The following is a 12,835-nucleotide window of genomic DNA, read 5'->3' as shown; positions in this document are numbered from 1 at the left end:
TGGTTCTTGGGATGCCCTTTCGGGTTTTCACCCCTAGATTTTTTTTTTTCCGCTTTTTCAGGACGCCCTTTCGGGTTTTCATCCTTCACTCGTTTTACAGAAAGCGGCCCTTCGGGGTTTTCGCCTTCTTTCACACATTTTGCTAGGAGCGCCCTTTCGGGTTTTCACTCCTACTCTTTCTTTTTTTCTTTTTTTTTCTTTTTTTTCAGGCATAGTATCTCTTGACGGTGTCAGCATTCACAGGTCTCGGAAACTCTTCACCGTCCATGTGGGTCAAGATCAAGGCTCCTCCAGAAAAAGCCTTTTTAACCACATAGGGTCCCTCGTAGGTTGGCGACCATTTGCCCCGGGGATCGTTTTGATTCGGCAGCACTTTCTTCAGAACTAGGTCCCCGGGTTGGAATTCGCATGGGCGAACGCTTTTGTCAAATGCTCTAGCCATTCTCATCTGGTATAACTGCCCATGACATGCTGCTGCTAACCTTTTCTCATCCAGCAAGTTTAACTGATCCAACCTTGACTGGATCCATTCTGACTCATCAATTCCTGATTCCTTCAAAATCCTTAGGGAAGGAATTTCAACTTCAATAGGTAATACTGCTTCCATCCCGTAAACCAGCGAGTATGGAGTTGCCCCGGTTGAGGTTCTTACAGAAGTCCGGTATGCGTGGAGAGCGTAGGGAAGCATATCATGCCAATCCCTATACGTGACCGTCATTTTCCGGATTATCCTCTTGAGATTTTTGTTCGCGGCTTCCACCGCTCCATTCATCTGGGGACGGTATGGGGAGGAATTGAGATGTCGGATTTTGTATTGATCACACAATTTTTGAATCTTTGGACCATTGAGATTCTTGGCGTTGTCAGTGACGATTTTATTGGGGAGACCATGCCGGCAGATGATATTGCTTTTGAGGAATTTGAGAAACGTGTTCTGTGTGATGTGCGCATAAGATGTCACCTCGACCCACTTGGAGAAATAGTCGATGGCTACAAGGATGAATCTGTGCCCATTGGATGCCTTGGGATTGATGGGGCCAATCACATCGATGCCCCACATTGCGAAAGGCCATGGTGAGACGAGATTGAACAACTTGTGAGGTGGCACATTTATTGGATCGGCATAAATCTGACACTTATGGCACTTTCGGAAATACTCGATGCAATCCTTTTCCATTGTAGTCCAAAAATATCCCCGTCGCATGATTTGCTTAGCCATCATGTGTCCATTGGCATGGGTTGCACAGTTTCCTTCATGAGTCTCGAAAAGGATTTTCTTTGCCTCCTTTGCATCCACACATCTCAACAATTCGCCGTTGGAGCTCCTCTTGTATAGGGTTTCTCCACTGGGGAAGTATCCCAGTGCTAATCTTCGGATCATTCTTCTTTCGTTTCTGCTGGCCCCTGGAGGGAATTCTCTGGTTCTGAGGTAGACCAGGATGTCATGATACCAAGGCTTACCATCGGGCTTTTCTTCAATCATGAAGCAGTAAGCTGGCTCATCCCTTGCTTTAATCCTCAATACTTGAGTTGTCTGCCCTTCCTCCATTTGGGCCATAACAGCTAGAGTAGCTAAGGCATCAGCAAATTGATTCTTGTCTCTACTAAGATGAGTGAAAGAGATCTCTTCGAATCTCTTAATCAGCTCCAGTAAGTACTTCTGATATGGGATTAGCTTCGGATCCTTAGTTTGCCATTCTCCCTTGACTTGATAAATTATCAGAGCTGAGTCTCCATACACCTCCAACTTTCTGATTTTCATCTTGATAGCAGCTTGTAGACCCATTACACAAGCTTCATACTCTGCGACATTGTTGGTACAGTCAAACCTCAACTTGACAGCTATCGGGAAGTGTTTTCCATCCGGGGATACCAATACAGCTCCGATTCCATTCCCGGATAAATTGACTGCTCCGTCAAAATACATTTCCCATACATCGGTTGGCTCCTCTTCTTCGCAGTCTACTTCATTAATATGCTCATCAGGGAACTCAAAATCCAGAGCTTCATAATCCTGGATAGGATTTTTCGCTAGGAGGTCAGCGATCACGCTACCTTTCACCGCTTTCCGGGTCATGTAGACTATGTCGTATTGGGAGAGTATAACCTGCCACTTGGCTATCCTTCCTGGTACGAGTGGGCTTTCGAATACGTATTTGATAGGATCCATCCTGGAGATGAGCCATGTCTTGTGATTCAACATGTAGTGCTTGAGGCGGTTTGCTGTCCAGGCTAACGCGCAGCAAGTCTTTTCTAAGAAAGAGTACCTTGACTCACAATCATTGAACTTCTTGCTCAGGTAATAAATAGCCCTCTCCTTTCGGCCGGTATCATCATGTTGTCCCAAGACACATCCCATCGAGTTCTGTTGGACCGCCATATACAGGATAAGAGGCCTCCCTGCCACGGGTGGAACCAATACTGGTGGGCTTGACAAGTATTGCTTGATTTTCTCAAAAGCCCCTTGGCAAACCGAATCCCATTGGGTGGAGTTGTTCTTCCGGAGCAGTTTAAAAATAGGTTCGGCTTTTGCGGTGAGATTGGAAATAAACCTTGAAATGTAGTTCAACTTTTCCCAGAAAACTACGCACCTCCCTTTCTGTTTTTGGGGATGGCATTTCTTGAATAGCTCAAACTTTGTCTGGATCTACTTCTATTCCTTTCTCGCTTACTATGAATCCCAACAACTTTCCAGATCTCGCTCCGAATATGCATTTGGCAGGGTTCAGTTTCAACTGGTATTTCCTGAGCCTTTCGAATACCCTCCTCATCACCTGTACGTGGCTCTCTCTTCCTCTGGATTTAATGATCATATCATCCACATATACTTCCACTTCTTTATGCATCATATCGTGGAATAATGTGACCATTGCGCGCTGGTAGGTGGCACCAGCATTCTTTAGCCCGAAGGGCATGACCCGATAGCAAAATACTCCCCATTGAGTGATAAAAGCGGTTTTCTCTTTGTCTTCCTCATCCATTGGGATTTGATTGTACCCAGATGCTCCATCAATACACGAACACCTGCCCAAACCCGCAGCATTGTCAACTAACACATCAATGTGAGGGAGAGGGAAATCGTCTTTCAAGCTTGCTTTATTAAGATCCCTGTAGTCAACGCACACCCTGACTCTCCCATCCTTCTTCATCACCGGGACGACGTTAGCTACCCATTGGGGATATTTGACCACTTCTAGGAACCCAGCGTCATACTGTTTCTTGACTTCATCCCGAACTTTGAGCAGTGTGTCGGGATTCATTCTCCTTAACTTCTGCTTTACCGGGATTGTCCCCGGAATTAGGGGAATTTTGTGCGTCACTATCCGGGGGTCCAAACCAACCATATCATCATAGCTCCAGGAAAATACGTCAAGGAATTCCCTAAGCAAACTGATCATATCTCCCAACTCTTCACTCTCCACTACCTTAAGTTCCCTTTTTACTTCTTCTGTGCCTAAGTTTATGGTATGCGTTTCGTCTCCACAAGGCACTAGGGAGGGTTCATCATTTTCACGTCTTTCTTCTGTAAGGTCTTCCTCAGAATCACTTGAAGTAATGGCAGTTATGGGGATTTCGAAATTAACCAGAGGAATTTCTGAGTCTATTGGATTATTAGGTGTTAATTGATGAATGGTCCTGAATGAATAAAAATAAAACATATTATAAGGATGGAATTCAAAAGGAAAGAAAGAGAGAATTGGATTTAAAATGCGCTATTAATTCATTAACGTTTATGCCATAAGAAAAAGGTCCATTTACAGTATTACACTTGTCACCATGGACAAAATGATCAAGTGTTGATAACCAAAGGTACTTTACTCGAAATTGAGTACAGGGATGTCCTCTGCCGTCCAGTTGTCTAGTTTCTGCCCCTCAGCTATTGGCGAGACCAGAGCCTCATACAAGGAATCCAGGTGGATGACATCGATGGATGGTTCATCGGGGAATTCTTTGCTTTCATCCCCAGGTTCTATCATATTCACGCCACTGCCCGTACCATGATTGGGCAATGGGTTTGAGGTAACATTGGGGAGGGAGCCATTTCCCTCAATTTTCAGCCACCCGTTCCGGATTAAGGCGTGCACCCTTCCCCTGAGTGCTCCGCAGTTGTCAGTTGAGTGCCCTTGTGCCCCTCCATGATATTCGCAACGGGCAGTGGCATCATACCACTGGGGTATGGAGGCTGAATTGGGTCTAAGGGAACTGGTACTATCTGGTTTATACCGACAAGATATCGGTATATTTCACTGAGCGGGAGGGGAAGAGGTGGATCAGGGTTTCTTGGGGGCCTTGGGTTGTTTTGTGGTGGTCTTGGTTGAGCAGGAGGAGGAGGTCTGGGTTGGTAATTTGTAGGCGGGGGATATTGTGGGCGTGGGTGTGGATAGTTTGGGACAGGAGGTGGAATGTTTGCGATTGTTTGGCCATGAGGGGGAGGATATGGCCGGTAGTTATTCTGAGGTAATGGGGGGTAGTTATTCTGCCGGGTGATGGAATGCACATCACCTTCCTTCTTTTTGCCAAAGCTGGCAGTTCTCTTTGCAGGATTTTCAGCCAACTCCTGCAGTCGCCCCATTCTTAAATTGGCTTCAATTCTTTCACCAGCCTGGATGATGTCTGAGAAGCTGTTGGAAGTGTTCCCAATCATCAAGTTGAAGTAAGGAGCTTTTAAAGTCTCGATGAACAGAGAGCATAACTCATTGTCGGTCACCGGGGGGTGCACTTCTGCTGCCTTTTCTCTCCACCTCTGGGCATACTCCTTAAAGCTTTCCCTGTCCCTCTGTACCAGGTTCTGGAGGTCCCTCCTTGTGGGAGCCACATCGCAATTAAACTTGTACTGCTTGAGGAAAGCATCTGCCAAATCTTTCCAGGAGCGTAGTTTGCTCCTGTCCAACTGAATGCACGACCTCAGGGCCGCCCCTGAGAGGCTCTCATGAAAGAAGTGGACTAACAGCCTATCATCATCCGTCAGAGCGGACATCTTGGCAATATAGGTGGCCAAGTGAATGCGAGGGTCTGAATTCCCAGTATACTTGTCGAAATCAGGGACCTTGAACTTAGGCGGCACAACCACATCAGGGACCAATCTAAGCGATGCCACATCGACTGAACCATACATATTCAGTCCTTCGATTGCCCTTAATCTCTCCTCTAGAGCAGATAGTTTCTCGCTTTCTTTTGTCTTATTTTCCCCTCCCACTGCATGAAACGCTCCCCCAGCCGGGAGATGAGGGGTGGAGTGAACTGGAGGGATTAGAATGGAAGGGTATGGGTCGGTGTTTGGAACGGTTGGGTAATGAGAGTAAGGTAGGTCATTATTCATGGTAGCCGGATTGACAGTGATTGTCGGGTCCGGAATAGGCGACTGAAAGGTAAAAGAAGTTGAAGCTTGGTGCGGATCATTTGTTGTAGGTGGTGGTGGAGGTAATGGTAAGTTTGGTTCTGAAGCATGTTTATTCTGGGACATTTCCCTCATTAGTCTCATAAGTTCTGAGACTTGATCTTTCAGCTCGGAGACTTGCCCCTGTAGGTTCTGTACTTGTTCCTGATCTTCCATTATCTTCTTTGTCCGAGATCTTGTTAAGTACACTCGCTTGGGTTGAACCGTGTGCTTGGTCAGACTTGCCTTGTTTGAAGCAATATTGATTTCCTGTAGGGAAAAAGGTTTTAATGAATTTCGAATTTTGTAAAAAAACTAAAAGTCCTGGTCCGGACGAAGGATACAGTGGCGTTTGGGAGCCAAAATGAAATCTGCAGAAGGATAATTGCATCAATTTTATCATGGCATCGTTCGATAGTCTGATTGTGAATGACTGGATTGAATGCGCGTTTATGGTACTTGTCCATATGGCGCATTCAATTTTTCGCATAACCCTAGCGAGGGGGTTCCTACGGGAGTCATACTATTCATTCACAATTTTGCTAAACCATGGCCCGAACAGCCTCATAGGTTCAACGGTGGTTTAGCATTCTGTTCTGGTCTAAGAACTTCTTCTGCCGACTGACTCGAGGATGCCATGATAAATATGATGCCTATCCCTTTCACAGACTCTTGGTTTGGTGATGCCTGCGGAAAAACTCGTTAACAGGATAAATTCAGGTAATCTCGTATTATATTGTCGGTAGAGTGGTACCTACACATTTATCAAGGTAGGAAAATGTGCAGGTTTCCTTAACAATATGATTCAAGATTACCCTTAAAAGTAAGAACAAAGTAAAATAAACAGAATAGGGTAAGAGTAAATATGCCCCTTTTGTCCTAGCATAGGGAGACTCCTGATACCGGATGAGTGCTACCTAATTGGATAGTTCTACCTTATAAGGTAGCTTACTACGGCTTTCAGCTATCGTGATAGTTTAGCTCAGGGTCTAATTTTCTAAAAGCCACAGGTTCCCAAATTGCCCCTACTGTAACAGTAGAGCCCCATTCAATAACCATGATATTATCGGGAAAATTCCACGAGTATCACAGTGGATAGAACGAGTTTCAATCTGAGCAGAAGCCTTCACGGATACTAACGGGGTAAAACCCACGGGTACCGCTACATGACCCCCTCCTACTTTCCTAAAAGGGTAAGAAAGCCCGGGTATAGGGCCGAAGTGTGTGAGGACATCGTGTGAGTGTTCAGTGTGTGAAGGGACACCTTTACCTCTTCCCAATTCAGGGGGATTTTATTCTTCCCATTTTTCTTTTTTTTTTGAAACGAAGAGCACTGTAGGGAATAAAACAAGCAAAACAAGCAAAACAAGTGGAACAGTTAGTAGGAATAAACAAAAATTAACACATAAAATATTGCCGGGTGAGCCCACCTAACTATAATTTGATTGAAAAATTAAATCTACTTTTGGACCTCTAGACCGGGGTTAAATCTCAATTGAATGTCCCCAGTGGAGTCGCCAAGCTGTCGCAAGGGATTTTGCGGTCGCCTGAACGAACCCTCACCGAAGTGGGAAAGAGTGAGGAGTCGCCACCTTAGTTTTGAGGGAAACTAAAGAAAACCGTTTGAGAAGTTAAATTGAAATGAAACCACTTCAAGACAGAGATTCTAGGTTCGGGGTCCGTAAACGGGTGGGGAAGGTGTTAGGCACCCCACCTCGTCCCTCAATAAGGGCAAGTAGATTTAACTTCGCGTTCTTCATAAATTAGTTAGGAGGGCTTGGATGGAAATGTTAATCCTTTTGTCAAAAGGAATATTTGATTTTTCACTAAATTTGGATTACCCATATACATAAGTAAATGAGACAACATTAGTGAACTGACGTCGCACATCATGTTTGGTTTTGGGATTATTTTGCGTACAGGTTAACATTTGGTGTGAGAATCGGATAAGAACTCTCATCCGATCTCTTTTAAATATTTATTAAAATTCTGAGTGGAGATCGGATAAGAACCCTCCTCCGATCTCTTTTGAAGTATTTAAAATTTAGGATTGAGAATCGGATAAGAACTCTCCTCCGATCTCTTTTAAATATCTATTGGAATTTTAAGTTGAGAATCGGATAAGAACTCTCCTCCGATCTCTTTTAGGTACTTATTAAAATTTTGAGCTGAGAATCGGATAAGAACTCTCTTCCGATCTCTGTTAAATATTTATTAAAATTTTGAGTTGAGACCGGATAAGAACTCTTCTCCGATCTCTTTAATACTTTGATGGGGATAGGATAAGGACTTTCCGACCTCCTAAAATTTTACATATCGTGGGAGCCAAAGGTCGAGGGTTTTGGCATTCGAAGATTCCGAGGGCCAGAAAGAAGGTTCTTTTTAACCCTTTGACACCTCAGGATTAGACAGGGGACATTAAACCGAACTTCATAGACCTCCTATGTGGTTGCCATGCCAATACCTTTCGACGTGCAATACTCGATCTATTTTCTTTATTTAACTGAGATTCGGTTTTATTTCGCTTTATGGCGTTTAACCCAATCACATTTCGTACTAGCCTAGTAGTTCAACTTATCCATTTCCCTGACTTATTGCTCAGACCTTCTATTATTTTAAAGGAGCACTTAAAATACCATTGTTTACAGTTTATCCAACTACTTGCAGGTTGCTCGGGGCTAGAACTCTTGCATTTAGAGGTAACAAGGAATGATAAAAAAACAAACTGATCGACTCAAGAATGAACTCGGGAATAACTTTCTTCGTGAAATGTAAACTTGGTAAAAATTATAAACGTAAAAGCAATAGAAGTACGTGAAATGAAAAGAACACTCGATAAAGCTACGATATAAACACTTACCTGTAGGGAGCCAAATCTACTGAACCGACAACGAAATCACCAGACGTGAAAGGACGGCGAGCTGATGGCCCGATGACTAAAGTTCACCGTGAAATGAAGGATATTTTGCTAAAATGGAGTGAAAATGAAGATGACCAAGATAGACAGCGAGAGTATCACAGGATAATGAACGGCCTGAAAATAGAGTTTCAGTATTCAAAAATCCCCTTTTGCAAGAAAATACTTTAGAAAACTAGTTTCAAAAGTCTTTCCACTAGCAGAGTAACAAACTGAATTAATTCTCAGAGTTCTTCCACTATAATTACCACCTCTTCAATATTTTTCCGTCCGTCCCTTGAACAGTTTTTCATGCAGGTATTTATAGGGACTGGGTGCTTCCCCCTGAAGGGTCAGGATCTATCTTGAGGGAGATGGAGGGTCAGGATTTCAAAGGACATGATCGGATGCTTGAGAATTAAAGCGAATCAAAATGAACGGCCGAGATCATTCTCAGGATACCTGTCCTTTTCTTCTTCTGATCTGACGGTCCAAAACTTTGTTAACACAGGCGATCAGAAATTTTGGGAATAAAAGGCGCCGGTCTTGTCGTCTTCCTCATTGATCCAACGGCTCTGGACTCGTCCTTGCAAGTGAGACCAACGGTGGAGATTGGGATGTACAGGACTGTCATGACATACTCTGGCATCTGTCAGCATTGTGGGCGATTCTCAAGCGTGCGGTGGAGATTTCGTCTGCGATGCTTTAACTACCTTGGCTCTGATTCTGACGACGGTTATTGGGATTTGTCTTATTCTCTTTGCCTTCCGATCTTCCCTCTTTCTGATCTCTCTTACATGCTCTGTTTCCAATCTTTCATGCTGGTCTCCCATCTTCCGATCTGTTATTCCAATCTTTTCCTTACTCAGGTCCGGTCCGGTCAAAGCATTAATTCCTCCTCGATTCCCGAAGCATCCGCTTCGTTTTCTGCTTAGCAATAAATGCCTGATTCTCCCCTATATATACCCCTGTCATAAGAAACTTTCCTCATTCGTTTTTCCTCTCTTCCTTCTTACTTTCCCGTTCTAACTGTTCCGACAATAGTTCCGACCATGATTGTGGCTTTTGATCCCTTTCCGATGGACTTCCTTATTCCCCGATTGAAAATTTATGATCCCGGTGAACGGGAAATTATGATAACTGCACTTAATGACCGTGAGAGAACCGGACTAACTTACCAATCTGGATCGATGACCTCGATCTTATTGACCTCGAATCGTTCGACTGATACAAACGGCGAACTGATTTCGGGCGAGAAGACTGCTAATATTCCTCTCAACACCGGTGACTGCCCCTTGGCGTTAATCTGGCTCCTCTCTGCACTGGGTATTCCAACAGCGGCTCGGTTTCGAGCGGTAACATCGATGACGACGTCTCTCATCTTCATGGGAGTCATAGTCACCCCATCTGAGCTGTACATCTATCCGATGTCAACAGCCGGTCTCCTGGTCAAACACATCTTTTGACTCAGCCACGAGACTAGGGGCTGATACATAGGCCTTTAGGAGGTTCAATGTAATCCGATCCTAGAATCGCCCAAAATGATGTAGTCGGACCTTTAATGTAATCCGATCTAGAAGAGCGCAAATGACTTGCAAGAAACCGATCCGATCATTTTAGCCAGAGTACAATATTAAGCTCGATTCATATGAACTTATCCGTCACACGCGATCACCGATCCGATCTTTTTTGAAGAAAGAATGGTATTGGTGTATGGTATGGAACAAAAGGCTCACCCCCGGTAAGGGAGGTCGAAGAAGAGAAGTCAGAGTGGCATCTCCTCCATTCCAACTCTCGTCGTCTAACTATATATATCGAGATCGAAATGAATGAAGGATAGATGAAGAGATGGTGACAGAATAGCCGGGCTTATGTGAATGCTCACAAGGATCTCTTGGCCGAGCTCCGGAAGCGTTACCTAGAGGAGGACTTCTCTTGGATGGCCGACCTGGCTCCCGGAGGCGAGGGTGAGGATAGTGAGGAAGAGGCCGAGGGTGTAGATCAGGCTGGGGGTGATCCTCCAGCTGAATAACTTGTACAAATTTTTGAAATGAAATGAAATGGAATGCCTCTTTTTGTTCGATGAATGGTTGTGATCGGAAAATTTCTAAATTATTAAACACTTGATTGTTTGAGCATCTTGAAATAACTGACAGTGATTATCAACCCAAGTGTGAGAGATCGGAAAACGCAATGAGCATAAGATCAACGCTAAACGAAACTTGATTAAAATTGGAAATTTGGCTTGAGCATTTAAGATCGGAATCATCCTTAAACCGGAACGGAGCCTTTAATTATTCTTAAACTTTTTGAAAGGGAGATCGGCAATAAAACTGGCAAGAAAAGATTGTCAGTTCAATTTCATTTGTCCAAAGAGATCCGGAATATACTTGACTGGTCCGGAGATTCGACAATGGGTTTGAGAGATCGGTGAGTGATTTAATAGACTGGTAAGGCTTTGATTGATGTGAGGACTTAGCATTGATTCAATTCTTTGTGAGGAGAGATCGGAGATGTGGTTATCTAGCAAAGAGAGATCGGAAATGTAATTGGCTGTCAAAGGGAGACTTAGTACTGGGGATCGATTTCAGAGTGTATTGATTCTAGAGATCGGCCAAAATATGGTGTCGACACAGATAGATACAAATACAAACACACATCGATATAGATAGACAAATACAGATGTAAACATAAATAGACGCAAATATATGTAGATAAACATAAATACAAACAGAGACAAGTACAAATGTAGCTATAGATAGTCCGTACATTTTGTGAGTTGAGGAAATGAGCTAAAAGCTCAATGAGGAAATAAGACTAATACTCAACTCAACTCAACTCAACTCAACTAAACCTTTATCCCAAAAATTTGGGGTCGACTATATGGATTCTCTTTCTCTACTCTAAACAATTTTGGATTAAATGCTCGGAAATATGTAATGCTTCTAGATCATGTTGTACTACTCTCCTCCAAGTTAGTTTAGGCTTACCCCTTCTTTTCTTTCTATCCTCTAACCTAATGTATTCTACTTGTCTAACTGGAGCCTCCGTATGTCTACGCTTCACATGATCAAACCATCTCAATCTCCCTTCTCTCAAATTATTCTCAATTGGCACCACTCCTACATTTTCTTTAATACTCTCATTACAGACTTTATCTAGTCTAGTATGGCTACTCATCCACCTTAATATTCTCATCTCCGCAACTCTTAGCTTAGACACATACGACTCTTTTAGTGCCCAATACTCAGTACCATATAACATGGCCGGTAGTATGGCTGTACGGTAAAATTTTCCTTTCAACTTATTGGAAGTCTTGTGATCACATAAAACTCCTGTGGCACGTCTCCACTTCAACCATCCAGCTTTAATCCTATGACTAAGATTCTCCTTACATCTTCCATCTACTTAAAGGATTGATCCAAGATATTTAAAGTGATTACTTTGGGACAGTACCACTCCATCCAAACTAACTCCTTCCCTATCACCAGTTTGGCTTTCATTGAACTTGCAATGTATATATTCTGTCTTCGTTCTACTTAACTTAAATCCCTTTGACTCTAGAGTACTTATCCAAAGTTCTAGCTTTCTATTGACTCATTCTGGTGTCTCATCTATCAGAACTATATCATCTGCAAACGTTATGCACCAAGGGATACTCTATTGTATATGTTTCGTCATTTCATCTAAAACTAATGTAAAAAGGTAAGGGCTTATAGTTGAACCTTGGTGTAATCCAACTGAGATAGAAAAATCTCTTGTGTCCCCTCCTACTGTGCGCACAATAGTAGTTGCTCCTTCATACATATCTTTCAACACTTGTATGTACCTAATAGATACCCTCTTTTGTTCTAACACTCTCCATAAAACATATCTTGGAATACTATCATAAGTCTTTTTCAAATCGATAAAAACCATGTGTAGATCTTTCTTCCCATCTCTATATTTCTCCATCAAGCTTCTAATGAGAAAGATCGCTTCCATAGCTGAACGACCAGGCATGAAGTCAAATTGATTGGGAGAGATAGAAGTATCATGACATAGTCGATGTTCCACAACTCTCTCCTACAACTTCATAGTATGACTCATGAGTTTAATTCCTCAATAGTTTGAGCAACTCTGTATGTCTCCCTTATTTTTAAAAATAGGTACTAAAATACTCCTCCTTCATTCATCAGGCATTTTCTTTGAGTTTAGAATTTTATTAAATAATTTTGTTAATCATGCCACTCCTATATCTCCCAAATACTTCCACACTTTAATTGGTATTTCATTGGGTCCATAGGCTTTACCCACTTTTATTCTCTTAAATGCTTTCTTTACTTCTAAAAATCTAATTCTTTTAGTATAATTCACATTCTTTTCTATTGCTCCGTAATCTATATTCACGTTATTACCATTTTGACTATTATTAAAGAGATCATCAAAATAATTTCTCTGTCTTTCTTTAATGTCCTCATCTTTCACTAACACTTTTCCTTTTTTATCCTTAATGCACCTAACTTGATTGAGATCTTGACATTTCTTTTTTTCTCCTCCTTACTAATCTATAAATATCTTTC

The sequence above is a fragment of the Hevea brasiliensis genome, chromosome 17, assembly GCF_030052815.1.
Source record: "Hevea brasiliensis isolate MT/VB/25A 57/8 chromosome 17, ASM3005281v1, whole genome shotgun sequence".
Classification (NCBI taxonomy): domain Eukaryota; kingdom Viridiplantae; phylum Streptophyta; class Magnoliopsida; order Malpighiales; family Euphorbiaceae; genus Hevea; species Hevea brasiliensis.
This window is presented reverse-complemented; position numbering follows the sequence as displayed.